The 17,587-nt window shown below is 37.5% G+C and overlaps 1 protein-coding gene and 1 long non-coding RNA gene across 4 annotated transcripts in view; one reads left to right on the forward strand and one right to left on the reverse strand.

Annotated features, from left to right (window-relative positions):
* LOC138122949 (pleckstrin homology-like domain family B member 1) overlaps positions 1-16,785 on the reverse strand; it is a 66,717-nt gene extending 49,932 nt beyond the window's left edge. For 2 of the 3 annotated variants that reach the window (XM_069037409.1, XM_069037393.1), the window contains exon 1: positions 16,456-16,729. The gene's annotated coding sequence lies outside the window, so the exon portion shown is untranslated. Of the gene's footprint in view, positions 1-16,455 lie in introns of all 3 variants that reach the window. The other variant, XM_069037400.1, reaches the window with a different exon arrangement.
* On the forward strand, positions 13,515-16,260 carry LOC138123497 (uncharacterized). The gene is made up of 3 exons (XR_011156816.1): positions 13,515-14,264; positions 15,665-15,767; positions 15,990-16,260. It is a non-coding gene; the product is annotated as an uncharacterized lncRNA (long non-coding RNA).
* Positions 16,786-17,587: the final 802 nt, after the last annotated feature.

The raw sequence follows: 17,587 nt of genomic DNA on the forward strand, positions 1-17,587 counted from the left end.
TTAAAATTTTTACATTAAAAATTAAGTTAAATTTTTTAAGTAAAATTTGTCATTTTCTCAAAAAAATTGTTATGTAAGGCATCAATTTTTTTCATTAGTCGTGTAAGTACTAAGAAGGTCTACCAGAAAAATATGAAAAAAGTTAGGGTTGTCATTTAAAAAAATTATAGATGACGTCATTATTAGGAGGAGTGTCAACTTAACTAACGTACTGTACAACATGCACTTTTTAAAAACAAAGTTGACCTCTTCGAGGATTTTTCTCAGAAATTAATACTTACAATTTTATCGAATTTATTCCGAACTTTACGGTTCGTAAAGTTCGGAATAAATTCTGTATAAATTAATGTATTCAACATTTTTTAGGAAAAAAGCATTACTACGTCCAAATAAAATGTATGCTACATTAATAAATAGGACAGAACTTTGTTTACTATTGTCTTATTTTTATAATCGACTTTTGTGAGTAAATACAAAAAAGTACATTTATTTGATCTTAAAAACTAATATCATTAACTAGTTGAAATAATAATTAGTAAAATTAACACGAAACATACTTCTGCAAAAAACTGATAAATGTTTAATGATAGTTGTATTAATACAACGGAAATGCATGTTCATGCATATTTTATAACTTTGAACTTGCATAAACGATACACTACAAATTAAAATGCAGGAAGGTAGGTATACCTATTAACGTCGAACCCGTATGATTCAAACTTGCCACCGGAAACTCAAAACTCGCAATACATAAATATACATACTGCTGTTAAAATTGTAATACATACTGTTACGATTTAAATTTCGCGGTAAATCGTAAAGGCGAGAACGTTCTAGAACATTCCAGAACGGGCTCTCGGACCCCGACTTCCGGTACCGGCCGCGGCGAGTCGACGAGAGGAGGGGAAAAAGATATAAAGGTGGAACCGACGCCATGGAAAAGGTTCTCGACAGGTTCTCGACTAGTGCAGGAGAGGTTAAAACCGATCCGTGTGTGAGTGTCGTGTTCGAAGGGGGAGATAAGGGGGTGTTTTAGTGTACAACAGGAGCTGGCGAACCCGTGGAGGAAGACCAAATCGGCTGGAAAAGCATCTTAGGAGAATCCCAACCGAAACGCCGCGGCGGATAAAGGCTTCCTTCACGAGGGTCAACGACCCTACGCACAAGCGGAGTAATTTCGTCACCCTGTTGGACCGGCGTCATCCCCAAGGACCCCTCCGGAGAGCAGGACCTCACTCAGGACTGTCCCTGGCCGAGGAACCCGAGTCCAGGAGCAGTACGTATCTGGCAAGGTCCTCCAGCGTCTTTCTTTCTGTAGTCCGCCATCTTGGCTCATTTCTTTTACATTAATACATGTTATCAGACCGGGAGTGACCTCGCCAGAGACGACGCGCTCGCTGGGTCTCAACGTTTTTTTTGTATCATCTTATCACTTTGTCTTGTAGTTTTTTTCACTTTTTCACCGGGGCCCAAGGCCTTACTGTTCACCGTTTTCCTCTGGGAAGGGTCGAGGGGAGGAAGGACCCGAGGACTATCCGAGGATACGGGCGGCGTGATTGATCAGCGGCGGAAGAAGGACTCGGAGGACCTTCCTCCAGCTCCGTTCTTCCCAGGACTCATCTTTTAGATTCCAAATACGAGGCCCGGTGTAAGGGAAGTTTTGAAAAATCCTTTTATTGATCTTAAATTTGTGACTTGTTAATTTAGAAGTTTAGCCTGGTAGTACCGGCACTTTTTGTGAATATCACTAGTTGTTTAAGCGCCATCAGCGTATCATTTTGGATCACTTTTGGACTTCATTTCCATTCATTTACATCTTTCCATTACTTTGAACCTTTTGAATTGTTAATCAAAATTTTTTTGTCGTAAGAGTCAATGCTTTAATTTAGTTTTCAGTGTAACATTTTGAGTTAAATTCTAATATCTCCTTATTAGACTACAGTGTATCGCCCGCAGTGGCATCTAGGTTGGCTTTATTTCGTTAATTTGTCTCACTGTATATCTAAGAAACGAGGATTAAACTCAGTTATTATTATCATCTGCGTTTCTATCCAACACCTGGTATAACGCCGTGTTTATAAATCAGCATTTGTACTTTCCTACAGTCTTGCTCTCGGGACGTTAGGGTGTATGTGTGCCGGACCCGGAGACAATCAGTCACGAAAAGCGTTATTTTAAATTATCCCCGGAGTAGTTGGGAAATTTAAATTTTCTCCAGTTGTGGTAGAGAATAATAACGTAACATGGGGGCTCAACCGGGATGTATATTGGACTGATTGGCTCCGGTCTTGGTAGTTACACGACTCGAGAGTACAGGGATCACGGTGTTGCTGGGTGTTGGAAGGAACTTTTGTAAGATTCCTTACTAAAGTGTTGCTTTGAGAATTTGAAGGTGTGTTGTTGCCGTTCCGTCGGCGTGATGAGGAGAGCTGTTGTCCCCGGAGTTTCCGGAGGAGAACCGAAGTTTGCCGTCTACGGAGAAGTTCCGTTTGGGACTCTCTCCATGGTGGAGGGCCGCAGTTGGCCATGGCTCGGGTCATTGGGGGCCGTGATGGGGTTTCGTTTGGAGAGGTGCGCGCTGCCCGGAGGAGCAATACCCGGGAGCCCGACCTAGAATCGCTGCGGTGTATTCTGGAACCCCAGACACGGACGGTACTGCGGAGTCCTCTGAGCACAACTGGCGTCTTCGTCCACCTGGAGGAGAACCTGATGGACGAGGTACCAAAGACGAGCGGATCTAGGGGAAGTCTTCGAGCGCCGGTGACGCAGTTGCCACATTCACGTCGGGGGGACAGGTAGCACCAAAAGGGTGAGAAAAGATGAAGTACCGGGAGGTTCACACGGTCGTAGCACTCTTGTCGAGAATTTTAGTGTTCGTCAGTAGTTGAAGTTTTCTTGTTGTTTTCTTGTTGGAGATTTCACGGGTTCTAGGACTTCGGAGTTTTGGTTATTGGGACGGTTAGCGCTCGGGAGAAGACATCGGATGCGGATGTACCGGAATTTCACCGGAGCGAGCGGCTAACGCGCGGTCCACATTTTGGTTCAGTCTCAGAATTTTCGTGCGTCGAAGCCGTGAAATGTTTCGTTTCGTTTGTTTTGTCGTTTTCGTTTTTCGTTTTGTGTCATATCTCGCCCGCCCAGATTGGGTGGAAGGAAGGGCGAGAGGCTGGTCACACGGGGTTGTCCCAACACCATGACTACAAAGGAGACCCCTCAATTTTATTAGGGCGGTTGGATGGAGTGCGAGGCAGGTCTCAATACGCGCAATTCACATCTCAACCAATTCGGTTACGAGAAAAATACCGATGCGCGACGGTAATGAGATAAACAAAAGACGGTGATCGCCGCGACGCGACGTGTGGTATCTTGGACGCGACTCGACGCGACGTGATAAAGTACTTCGGTGTACAATACGAGTGGAGACGCCACGGGGGCGGTTCCTACCCCGAGTTGCTCTCGTGAGAGTACGAAACGAGAGTAGTTGACAAAGACGTTCGGTCGTCGTAGGTGGAAGTACTCGGAAGATGGACGCGCCCCGTGTGCGATGATACGTGGTCGAGGACGTGCGACAAGATAACCAAAAATTTATTCGGATGTGACTGTAAATTACAATCTCAGATTGTCAAACAGACTCGTTTTATCAAATCGCAAGATTTTGCTTCGTGCGGACGCATCGTCGTCCGGGCATTTCTTTTAGTGAGTGGTGTTGGAGTCGCACTCAAAAATTTTCATTACCGGATCGGAGATCCTACACTTTTATCGGGAGGTTGGTTGGGAGTGCGGCAGGTCACTTTCGCGATTTTTTTTTTGTATACACCGCTTCGGCTCGCCGTTGAAGAGCGAACGGTCGCGTAGTCAACATCTGGGGGGCAACAAGTGAGTCGTTGCGTTTTTGCGTTTTCCATCTTTGTCTGGTTGTTGCGTTTCGTGAACCCGAGGAGTTTCTAGTTCGCAAGGGGCGAGCATTGCGTTTTCGAACGTCGTGTCGTTAAGATTGAGGACCCGGTGGACGGTAGCGTGGTCGTCGACGTGGTGCGCGGACGGTCCGGGGCGAAAGAAGGAGAAACGTGGTGAGGTTCATGTAGGGTCGAGTGTCCTCAGGAGGGCCGAAGGTTGAACGGTCGGGGAACTCGTCGCCATAGCGCTGCGGCGGATTTAGGACCTCACGCACGGAAGGCCGAAAGTGGTTGAACGCGTTGATGCGGATTTGGTTCCTTGCTCTTGCTCTAGATCTTCGCGCCGTCCACGCGACAAAGAAGATCTTCCACCGTGATGTCGTACCGTCCCGGGAAATAAGTCGGATTTTGACGACGAGGTCGCCGGTTTTCTTTCGGATTTCGTAGCTCGGGGGAACAAGCGCACAATCATCGACGTGGAGCGCGAGCGAAAAGCGCGCCGAATGGTTTCCAGCGACTCTCAGACTTGACCCACCGATGTTGACAATCATTTCAAATTTTTCGTTGTGTCGTTTCAGAAATTTGTGCTCGGTTGTGGTAGCATCGGCTACGCAGCAGCACATCGGGGGGTTTTCAGTTTTTCATTTCGTTTGGGATTTCAACCTAGAAATAGATCCTTCAGATCGTATCAGTTTGGCGGTACTATAACCTGCTAGGTCGAGTCCAGAGACCTGGGGCTTCACCCCAAACCGCAACCATCGCTTGGACTTTTAATGATAATAAAAACACTATGCGAACAATCGACTTTACTACGTTTGGGCATCGCTCAGCTTTCGCTCAGAACCGCTTTTATAAAAATTTCGCTCCGCTCAATTTTTATCATTTAGGGGAGGTCGTGTGTTACGATTTAAATTTCGCGGTAAATCGTAAAGGCGAGAACGTTCTAGAACATTCCAGAACGGGCTCTCGGACCCCGACTTCCGGTACCGGCCGCGGCGAGTCGACGAGAGGAGGGGAAAAAGATATAAAGGTGGAACCGACGCCATGGAAAAGGTTCTCGACAGGTTCTCGACTAGTGCAGGAGAGGTTAAAACCGATCCGTGTGTGAGTGTCGTGTTCGAAGGGGGAGATAAGGGGGTGTTTTAGTGTACAACAGGAGCTGGCGAACCCGTGGAGGAAGACCAAATCGGCTGGAAAAGCATCTTAGGAGAATCCCAACCGAAACGCCGCGGCGGATAAAGGCTTCCTTCACGAGGGTCAACGACCCTACGCACAAGCGGAGTAATTTCGTCACCCTGTTGGACCGGCGTCATCCCCAAGGACCCCTCCGGAGAGCAGGACCTCACTCAGGACTGTCCCTGGCCGAGGAACCCGAGTCCAGGAGCAGTACGTATCTGGCAAGGTCCTCCAGCGTCTTTCTTTCTGTAGTCCGCCATCTTGGCTCATTTCTTTTACATTAATACATGTTATCAGACCGGGAGTGACCTCGCCAGAGACGACGCGCTCGCTGGGTCTCAACGTTTTTTTTGTATCATCTTATCACTTTGTCTTGTAGTTTTTTTCACTTTTTCACCGGGGCCCAAGGCCTTACTGTTCACCGTTTTCCTCTGGGAAGGGTCGAGGGGAGGAAGGACCCGAGGACTATCCGAGGATACGGGCGGCGTGATTGATCAGCGGCGGAAGAAGGACTCGGAGGACCTTCCTCCAGCTCCGTTCTTCCCAGGACTCATCTTTTAGATTCCAAATACGAGGCCCGGTGTAAGGGAAGTTTTGAAAAATCCTTTTATTGATCTTAAATTTGTGACTTGTTAATTTAGAAGTTTAGCCTGGTAGTACCGGCACTTTTTGTGAATATCACTAGTTGTTTAAGCGCCATCAGCGTATCATTTTGGATCACTTTTGGACTTCATTTCCATTCATTTACATCTTTCCATTACTTTGAACCTTTTGAATTGTTAATCAAAATTTTTTTGTCGTAAGAGTCAATGCTTTAATTTAGTTTTCAGTGTAACATTTTGAGTTAAATTCTAATATCTCCTTATTAGACTACAGTGTATCGCCCGCAGTGGCATCTAGGTTGGCTTTATTTCGTTAATTTGTCTCACTGTATATCTAAGAAACGAGGATTAAACTCAGTTATTATTATCATCTGCGTTTCTATCCAACACCTGGTATAACGCCGTGTTTATAAATCAGCATTTGTACTTTCCTACAGTCTTGCTCTCGGGACGTTAGGGTGTATGTGTGCCGGACCCGGAGACAATCAGTCACGAAAAGCGTTATTTTAAATTATCCCCGGAGTAGTTGGGAAATTTAAATTTTCTCCAGTTGTGGTAGAGAATAATAACGTAACAAATAACGTAAAAAATTGTGGTTGTTTTTACAGTAAAAACGATGTTCATATTTAAAAAGCAACAAGAATTTCAGTATTCCATTTAAATATTAACATGTAGAACAATAATAACATGAATGAATGAAAGCTACAAATTAAGAAAAACAACATCAAATCTGAATCTTCACCTGTAAAATTTACTTTACTTAAAATAATTAGCATTAATAGTTATTTATGCATCAAGGGAATTACATAGGTCATAACGACAGAGGGCAACGAGTACTATGCCAAGGGTCCCTTTAGGGGCCGAGGGGAAGTAACGTTGCCCGAGGTCGTTACTGACCTTGTAATTCACGCGATTCATAATATATTTTATTCCACACTAATAATATTAAATCCAAAAAAAATTGTTGAGGTTAAATTGAGCGAACTATCATGTAATGTCATGTCATGTCAGACGAAAAAAGTGCGACATCAAAATCATGTTTAAGCACAATCGTGAGTACTAACAGCACTTTAATGGGCAAATTGTTCAATTTTAGCAATGCGGGAAACTATTTTAGTGGTAAATTCGAGAATTGTCGCTTTATTTTTGTTGAATTCTTCTGATATTACATTGAAGGGAATTAAGAATTTATAATTCCCTAGTATAATTTCCCAAGGGAGTTATGCATATCATAATGGTTACCGTATCTAAGGTATTACTGACATATAATTATTCCCCGAGAAGCGAAGCTTCGAGGGGAATAAAGAAGCGAGGCTTAAAATTGTCTTCTCTACCGTGGTGTATATATTATTTTTTTCACTACTAGATACGTTAAAGTTAAAGTTATGAATTAAATTATTTTGTCCGATGCGATGATCCGAGTTCTCATTTTTCAACGGTTGCTATGAAAATTGAAAATCGTCTGTCTACGTTAACCAATGAAATCAAAGAAAATCTTTCGTTGCTAGGTGACGGCTGTTCATTATTAACCACTGGTTAATAATGAAAAATTATTATGTTGATAAGCACTGCACTATTACTTGATAGTAATATCCGTAATAGTGTATGTACTCCGGCAAAATTGCCGTGCCGCCGGGTGGAGGTGGGATAGTAACTAGTAGGACAGAAATTCTACTTCTGGGTTCAGTTCGGGAGTCAATAATGACGCCTTCTAAGACTAGTAGTGAAAAAAAATATTTAACTAATTGGAAGGACCTAAAATCTGAAGTTAAGGTGATTTAAAGAAAATAAAATTACAGTGTAGGTCAAGGTGTTGAAATTAATGTGACTACCTACTAGATTAAATAAAAAATTCTCCAAATTTACCTTTATACAGGGTCTATCAGAACTGGCGGACCAAAATACATAATACGGTGAATTCATCATCTTCTGGGAATAATAGGAAAAATGTTCAAAAAAATCTATCTTAAATAGTGATTAGGAAAGAAGCAATTTAAACTGACCAATCCTATTGTTGATGTTAAGTTACCTATAAATTAGTTTTCCTGCTTTATTTGTAACTATGGATGCATTTCAAATGATGCATATGCATTGTTGGGTATCCGCATTGTTTGTGTAATGAAATGACGGACGTTTTTAGGTTACAGTATATTTCAGGTTATAGTATTTCTGCTAGGATGTTTCCTATTGGGAAAACGAACTGCGTACTCCTGAGCAGCAACTGTGGCACTCTTATCAAACTGTCCATATAAGACAGGCATATCAAAATATTCTGAAGAAGTAAACATTAAGCGTTTTTAATGACTTTTGTAATTGTCAGAAATAATTTATTATGACATAATATTCAATTATTATGTCTTTGCAACAATCAAATTTGTTGGTCAATTAAAAACGTTCTTATTTTGAAATCCAATGAGGATGGATTTTTTTAAATATTTTTACTGTTGATGATGATGATTTCACCGTATTATTTTGGTCCGCCAATTCTGAGACCCTGTATTTCGAAAAAATTTTGTTGTTCTTGACGAGAACTGTCACTGGTTAAAATTAATGTACATACTTGTTTCTGAGACACGTTGTATATACTCTATTCTTTATCTTGGTGAGTGGTCGAGGCGATCAAGCAAGCCATGAGTAGCTTTGTAACTTTTACTTTTTCCACCAAATTTTTGTGTGGTGTAAATCAAATATTAACTGTCATCGCTGTCATTCAGATTCAAAATCTTCGTCAAGCATTCATATCCAAATCTCGCGATCTTATGTCGCGAAATGTAAAGATAGGTGTCCCAAAAATGGCGTACTAACGGTGCAGTACGGTGTAGAAGAGATTACCGTAAACATCAGAAAAATGTTAAAAAAATTCTATTGGACTTATTTGCTGATTTGGCGGTCTTTGAAAGTGGCACTTAACAGGTCAATTATTTTGAAATACATATATGTATGAAATTGTCTACGTCTAATCGTACATATTATCACAAAGTACAAGATCACTCACTACCAATATCTAATCCTGCATAATAGAGAATTTAGAAGCTTTGGAAATCGAAAAAATTATTTTTTTGTTCGACACTGACAGAATTTGAGAATTTTCTCCTATGTGAACGGATTTTGGTAAATGTCACAACTTGTCAAAACGAAACGTCAAGCTAATTTTAAAGGTTTTCAGCGATTTGGAGCCTTTAAGGGGCTCGTCGAACAAAACAACGTTGTATTCAACTCGTTCGTGTGTAAATAAACTACTATTAAATCCACTACGATAACATTGCAAGGTGATGATGTACAATCGCGGCCATCCAAAAGTGAACGATAGCTTGCGAAAATGTCCGTATTTTTCGTTAGATTAAATCAGGCTGTATTCATTGGCGTTCGTGCAACAGGCGTTACTATTTTAATAATAAAAAGTTGTAATAATAAAAATGAGACTGAGAAGTAATTAATACATTATTAAAGTGAAAGTAAACTTTAGTAAAGAAACCTTTCTAACACCTATTCGCATTGGCCTCTCAAGCCTGTTTTCTTGCCAACCCCTCTTTATATTGAAGATGCAAGTCTTACTGTAATGTAATTCTCTCGCCACAGCAGCCAACGACCAATTTTCTTCTAGCTTTGCAATAGCCCTAGCTGTCTGAATCGGAGAGAGATGTGGCATTAAAAAAAATAGTTTCAATAAATTTTTTATCGCTAGTGTCAAACTTTGACATTTTAGGACGCCTATGATTTAAAGTAAATATCAAACTATAAAAAAAAAACGTTCACTTTTGGATGGCCGCGATAGTACGAATATATCTTTGTTTATATTGTATTACCGTTAATAATAATACATAATAAAAATAATTGATTTTTTTGTACACACCGATTCTTTAACCGTTCCCGATCTGAAAATTATTGGTCAATCCGACCGAACATTATGCCCGTCCCGTGCCGGGCAATATTGCAAAGAAGTTTGGGTTTGAGAAATTAACCGGATTCTTAAACCATAAACCGGACCAAATTTGACCGGAAAGTCTGTGGCCGGTCTAGAACATTTTGAAATTCCCAAGCAAGTTATTAAAATTTTAGAAAACGATGCGATATGAAGAAGACACGTTTTGGGTTATGTCTCGGTCCATATGAATCATGAGCAATTTAACCTGGAAAATAATAAATAGAAAGACTTGCGGCGTCTCTGTAGTACATTATTGTAAAATTTGAATATTTTTTAACTACCAACGCACTTTTCCATGGGAACATTCAAAAATCCCTTGACTTGAGTTGACAATTTCAAGTGTGATTTTTCATACATAAAGCAAAAAACTGTGTTAAACGTGGCTGCAAATGCAAAAACTAAGACGCGTATGAAAGAAACGCGCAATTTTGCAGAATTTTGGTCATCCCTTTTCGCAGAAGCGCAGGTGACATATTTGAGGTTTATCTTGCTAACCTTACAAACACTTACAAAGTTAAAGACAACATTTGGACGTAATTTATTATACTGGATGCTTTAATTCTTCCATAAAGGACTAAAACACGATCGGTATATTTTAGCAAGGTAATTTAGTTCATATACGCTTCCTGTGTCTTCAAATAAATTGACGACTCTCTTAACCTTACATTTTGTAAAGCCTACATTTGGACAGTGTTCCACGAGAAAACGAACTGTGTCATTGAGGTTCTTACGACACTCTCCATAGGCAAAATGTTTTTCCTTTTTCAACAATGTTGAAATTTCTGCCGCTGTAGTCTATTTTTAGAGTATTTTCAATAAATTTTCACAATTTGACGTTTCTAATAAAGCGCGCCCAATTTTGACATACTTTAAACGGTGTACAAAATGTTGCTTGGCAATTAATCATCAATTCAATTTCAAAAGGTAACTGCTCAAATCCCTTCAAATTTTACATTAAATTTTTAACGACAAAATCTAATCTTTTCGTTGAATCAGACAAGTGAATACTTAATTGTTTGTGTAGGCCCCTATTTTTTAATGTTTAACAATCTAATAATAATCGCGCATAATTTTCGATAAAGGAAACATGTGTTAAAATTACATTTTTTAACTTGAGGTAATTTTATTATTACTAATTGAACCTTCACGGTCTAAAATATCTGCATTTTAAATTTCATAAAAATCCGTTGGCAAATAACCGAGATATTAGGCTCGAAAGTCTTAGCTGAGACATCCTGTATTTCGTATTATGTATTTTAGCTATCAATATTTCCTCACCAATTATTATTATAAGAACATGGATAAGTAACTAAAAAAAAGTTAACTACAACACTAGGGGCCAGTTTATAGAAAGAGAATTAAATATTTAATTCGAGTTAAATTTTAATGTGCGATTAACCCATGAATCCGAAACTTCGATTCGGTCACTTCGATCACGTGTTCAGTTAATCTCGCATTTGATTACGATTAACTTAATTTAGCTTCTGTAAACTAGCCCTAGAAGTCCCTGAAATTTACACGATTCAGTTGCGTCAACGGATTAAAAAAAGTTGTAAATAGGTACCTATTAAACATTTTACTTATTATTGCCAAGTCATCAACTATGTACTTCAACCACTGATAATGTGACCACTGAACGTACAAACTTTGTTCTCATCGCACTTTCCAACTAGGTTCAATAAGTTAAACAGGTACAGAAAATTTTATTTTTTTCCTAAAAACTGCAAGAAATTATTACTAACAATAAATAAAATGACTTAACACATTCTAAGATTAATTTGACATTCTTTGTTGTGCCCCCAGTTTTTTGTGAAATAATCTAGTTTTTAGTCTTTTCAAAAGAATAGAATATTAGAGAGTTTCAAAAATAACACCATCTCAGCAGCATCTTGTTGGATTTTATGAAAGGCTAACAGTTAAAGGTAATACTGACAATATTTCATTCCAACATCAGCAGGAGGTGCAATAGTAAAATTATTAGCCAAACTAGAGTGATTACTACCTACTATCCTCGAATTGCATGTAAAAAAAAATCGGTAGTTGGTGACGATAAATAGAAGTTAAATACAAACATTTTTTCTAGGAAGTCTTTTTGTTTTTGAGTTACAAAGTATTGAAAATTTGCTTGAAATTTCCAGTACCTTTTTTCGTTTTTTCTCAATTACTTCAACTCAGTAGCGTACTGGAAATTTCGAGCAAATTTTCAATGCTTTTTATCTCAAAAACAAAAAGACTTACTGGAAAAAAAAAACTTCTATTCATCGTCACCAACTACCGACTTTTTTTTGACATGCATTTCGAGGATACCTGTATGTGTGTTTTACTGTAACGTTCTAAGAACTTCCTCGTAAATTGTTGCCATTAAATATTATGCAGAAATATTTTAAAATATCTCTCCCAAAATAAACTATGAAATGAACAAATTCATTTATGCTTGTATTTGCATTCTCAAGGTTACAATGAGGTGATTTCTTTTTCTCCTACGGTTCTTTTTAAGAACCTTTGTATGGTTCTAGTTACATGTAACTTTAATTAAAATTTCATCCTAGAAAAAGTTCTGAGGGATAGGATTGCAGTTGGACACTTCTAGATGCCGTAAAACCTCGTAATTATCGTCAAGAGCTTAAACTCCTTCTTTTAAGCTAATCTCGCTTCTTTATTAACTGTACTAAAAGGAAGTCCCAAGTATGCACGATTCGTGCCTAAAGAAACACCTCTAGAACTTTGATAACTATCTCTTCTGGCCTCTTTCTTTCAATGTCCCCTTTTTTAGTTCCTTTACAGCCGTAAAGGAACTAAAAAAGGGGACCTGACCTGACCTGACCTGTACCATGACAACTTGTCTTACATTTTTACTTGGGATTAACTATGCTAACATGGCACTGTGATCACGACCCATACGAGCGATTTTCCTTAAATAAATCTAAAAAGCTTCTGGTATTTGTCAAAATCGATAAATATCTATAATTTTCTCTTCTTTGAATATGGACCGTTTCTGCTTAGTACTGATGTATGTGCTTGCCAACAGCAAAACTTTATAAAATTACAGAGTTTTAAGATTTTAATCGAACACGAAAATTCTGAATTGGTTCCACAGGCTGACATAAATGTAGTGTTTAATTCACCATGGCTGTTATGTGGAAGCCATTAAATATCACTATTTTGTATGCAAACATTTATATTTTAGGTTTTAGCAACAATTACTACTAATAAACTAATATTGGAAAATTCTGCTGTGTTTTTTTAATGCACAATCTTAATCGCCAGTAAATTTTATACAATTACAAAGCTCTAGCTCTATACCTATTAAATTCACTTTTTAAAATAGTATAGGAAAATTGAAAATTTCTAAACAGAAATGAATCTAGTAAAACTGCTATATTTTAATAAATAGCTCCTACGTCGGAAACTAAAACATTATATCGTCTCTACTATCTTCGCACGAAATTTTGAATTATGTATTTACTGAAGGTTTACATTCAAAGAGAAATTCACAACTTTGGCATCCAGTAGGATGAGTGAATCACTTGTTACCCCTGAATTTTAGGAATATGACATATCGTAAATATTGGTAATTACTTCGTATTATGCATTCGAAAAATTCTAACACATACTAAATTGGGGAAAATATCTAAACTGACGTCTAATCACATACGGCTGTTTAATTTTCTTTACGTAGAACACGGAATTTTGCCACATTTAAAATTGGTGAACGCGTGAAAGCAATTTATTTGTTTTCCTTTGAACTAAGACTAACAAAAACTAAGCTATCAACCAACATAAATTAGATACGTTAAATGTTCACAAATAATGAAATACCCAAATAAATGTTTATTATATTATTTTTCTTAACCCTCCACCACCAGGCGGCACGGAAATTTTGCCGGAGTACATACACTATTACTTTTCCCGCTTTTTAACAACACTGGTGGGTGAACTTTGCAATGTTATTTTACCGCGAAATTTGAACATATCTGGTACGGTCATCTGTACGAATTTTATGCACTCATGCTAAACGAACCCCTTATGTTGTCGTATATTTGGAGGTGTCTATAACTAAGTCAATATCATTAGTGGGCCTTATTTTCGAGCGGGCCTTATTTGGAACAGGTACCTTAGTATATTCTGTAACGAGGTTAGAATGAAAATTCGATTTACGAATGGAAGATTCCAAGCGCGAGCATTAGCGGGTAACAGACTGTATTTTCTCCACGACCAGAAAGTCACAAAACAATTAGGACATCGCATTGATTTCTGACACTGACAGTTTTGAAATCCATGGCAATCTATGTATTTGGTTGAGCATAATTATGGAATATTCATTCAGTTACTTGTTATGGAATGAAAATACATGCAAAACACATAAGAAGCAAGTGTTTCAGAATAAATATTCCAATCCCAAGAGTGAGAATTTTTACTTTCTATTATTAAAAATGATTTCGAAATTATTACATTCACTAATGGTCGTGGAGAAATATTTTTCTTTCCACCTAGTTGTCAAAAATATTTCCGGAAATATTTTATGTATCCATGGTAATAACAATAAACGTGGCTTTCTTTCTCATTGGATAGTATGTAGATTTTTGTCAAAAAAAACAAATTTCGGCATTGGAAATAATAAAAAATTACAACTTTTCCGTTTGTTTCCTAAAGTTGTGGATTTAGGTAAGTGATTATTACCTAAAAACAAATATTTTTTTTCTATTCATACGGCCTGGGACACTGTGTTACGGGGCACTATGTTACGTGTCACAATGAAGACGATGAATATGATCTGAGCTACTTGCCCAGCAGTGGAATGTAGATAACACTTTCTATTTCTATATGGCGCCAATAGGATTAGGGGACATAGAAATTGTGCTTTATATCTCAAACGTTACTGCAAGAAAGTCGAAACGCCAAGCAGGTGTCTACGGATTCCCTGAAAATCGGCTAAGGAAATTTAGCATAAGTTACTGAAAATTGAAATTGTATTCCTTGTGCTTCATTTATTAATTTACTCAAAGATCTCTTAGATTTAAGCACTGTAACAATGTGCGCCAGCCTGATACGGGGTACATTGTGACAAACGACTGATCTTCATTAAAGTACCAATTTTATTAGTTTTTTTGTTATATTAATTCAAGTTTAATAATTATAATACAGGGTGTTTGGTGTTTAAGGTAACAAACTTTTCTAAGATACACAGCTAGGTTAAATGAACAACTTTTCTTAGTGACATTTTTTTTAATTTGCTTTTTTTATTATGCTGAACTAAACTGACTAAACTCTGTTTCCACTGTTCGTATCTGTAATTATTAATACCAAGCTAATAAAGATTTACAAAGGAAAATGCCTTAGCTGCCACCTTTATAATTTAGAAATCCGGTGGATCTTACACAGTAGTTCTTCAAATTGAAAAAATGATTACTAGAAAATTATAACACATACTAAAAAAATGTTACTAGAATAAAAGTTTTATTTTGTCTATTTCTTTACACAGGAGAAGTTTGTTACCTTATACCTCAAACACCCTGTATAAAATAGAATAACTACAGATAATATTGTTGCCACATTTAAGTTGATTAAATAAATACATTTTTTGGTCATTGTTCACTTTAACTAAAATCTGTTCACTTTGTATTGAACGTCAGTGGTGCAAATGACTGACCTGTTGCTATGACAACTCATATGAAAGTTAATGCCAAGTGTGTGCGATTTGCACCACTGACGGTCAATACAAAGTGAACGGATATTACTTCTGGAATTTTCGCGTTTTTTCTGGCTAGAAAGCCTCAGGGCGTCCTCCTACATTGTTTTCCACCACTAAAACCTTGTGCAACCTTAGGGCGTTCTCCTAGATCGTTTCCCACCATTCAAACCTTGTGCAAATGAATTTTCCTTACCCTTTAGTTATACTAAGTCATTGGCGCGACCTTGAAACACAACAAGAGAGAAAAAAAGGCATTTTCACAAGGTTTGATTGATGGGAAACGATCTAGGATGATGCCCTGAGGCTGTGTAGCCAGAAAAAACGCGAAAATTCCAGAAGTAGTTAAAGTGAACAATTACCCATTTTTTTCTAGAGAACATTGTGCCCCACCTTACCCTACATTTATTTATAACTGCAAGCAGAAAAAAGAAACTGTTTTCGTCATATCAATTGTCTCTGCTATGACGAAGCATGTGGTAAGTACACATTTTCTGGTGCATCATATTTTATGTATACACTTTATTTGAATAACAATTCAATCATTCACTCAATTTTAATCAACAGATTAAATAAGCGATATTTTTAAAAGTATTTAGTAGCATCTCAAAATCATTTTGAAGCAATTCAAACTTTCGGCAAACTTTTAATAATAATATTTTTTAACTAAATTGCTTATATTGATGGCATTTTGTTCACAGTAGCCACCACAATCGACTAGGTACGACGAAGGAATCAAGTTCTCATCAACAAAGACAACATAATTTGTTTTTAAACCTAAATGTTATTTTCGACATTGCATTTTCTCATTTGCTTCAGTAAATAAACAAAACGTAACAGGATTTTTATCAGCTATAAACCAGAATGTAAACACCTGAAGTTGTGAAGAAATTCAACCTAACAAATATTTTAGCATTTTAATGCTTTCGTTACTGGTACTACACACACATTAAACACTGATGAATATATACATGGTATGCAACATTTTTTGTTTATTTAAGAAAAATTACAGATAACAGGATGATTAATAAAATAAAGTTAAAAATATTATACATTTTGCAAACTTGGATAGGACTTATCAAGTGCTACTGCAAACAATTTACGTTACCTACATGTAATACTAAACAACAAAAGTATTTCGAAGTTAAAAAAACAAACGTTACATACCAAAATTGTTTCTTCTGAAGCGACAAACAACTTCATAATCCTTAAAAACGAATAATAGACGTGAAAGGCATTTAGTTAAAGTTTCTAAACGTTTCAATTATCATATTTAAACACAACAAACACATCGCACACATCCAATAGGTACTGCAGCTGAGGTCTAGAACTGAGAACATAAACAGAAAAATTTAACGTTTTCGAACTACATGCTTGTTTTGATCTTTGTGTCGTACCCGTCGTAACAGCCGTACCCGTACCTCAAAACTATTGTCATGAATGATAACATGAGATAGAGGATAGAGAACAGATGAACAGAAGATAGTATAGCTGGTTTTAGTTTTTATAGATACCTACATTACATGAGTTCTTAGATTATCCGACAGATAGCGCTACGTTAAATAACTTCTCATAGATAAAATAAAAACATATAGAACGCAAACTCCCTATACATTTTTTGTGCACAAAGCGTTTACCGCCATCTCTTATCCTGGTGAGGGTGCAAAATCACAGCCTACTGGATGAGTTTACCTTTCCTTTGATTTTTTTTATCATCGCAAATTTTCACAACAAATTAAAACGCCAGCAATACTTTTGATATTTTATTTTCAACCGTTTTTGATACAGTTCTGCTTCATTTTTATAAATATTAATCCTAAATGTTACCGTTCTCGTATCCTACTACTTAAAATTAAATTTTACCCCTTAATGTAAGTAAAAGTAATAAAAATACACCCTTACGTCATAGAGGCCTTTAAATTTTTTTGGTCAATGCATTCAATGATAGATGACACCATAGGATTGGACACTTATGGCCTACTAACTCTGAACTGCGCTTCGCTTATTACGACCGTAACAAACTAAAAAAAATAGCTACTCTCGTGTCAAAAATGGATTACTCCCTAGAATTCGAACTTTTAGGGAAATAACGTTTTTCATGTTATGTATAACTAGAATTTTCAAAAGTTATTTTGAATGCCTAAGGTTGGTTACTTTGAATTGAGAGATTAAATCCAAATAAATATGCCGCCAGTAACCAAAATTGATTGTGAAACGAAAAATCATGTATCATTTAGCGAGAAATTAGTCATTTGCAACTGTTACAATTAATTTGCTGTCTTACATTTTTGGGATATCT

Source organism: Tenebrio molitor, chromosome 1 (assembly GCF_963966145.1).
Source record: "Tenebrio molitor chromosome 1, icTenMoli1.1, whole genome shotgun sequence".
Lineage (NCBI taxonomy): Eukaryota > Metazoa > Arthropoda > Insecta > Coleoptera > Tenebrionidae > Tenebrio > Tenebrio molitor.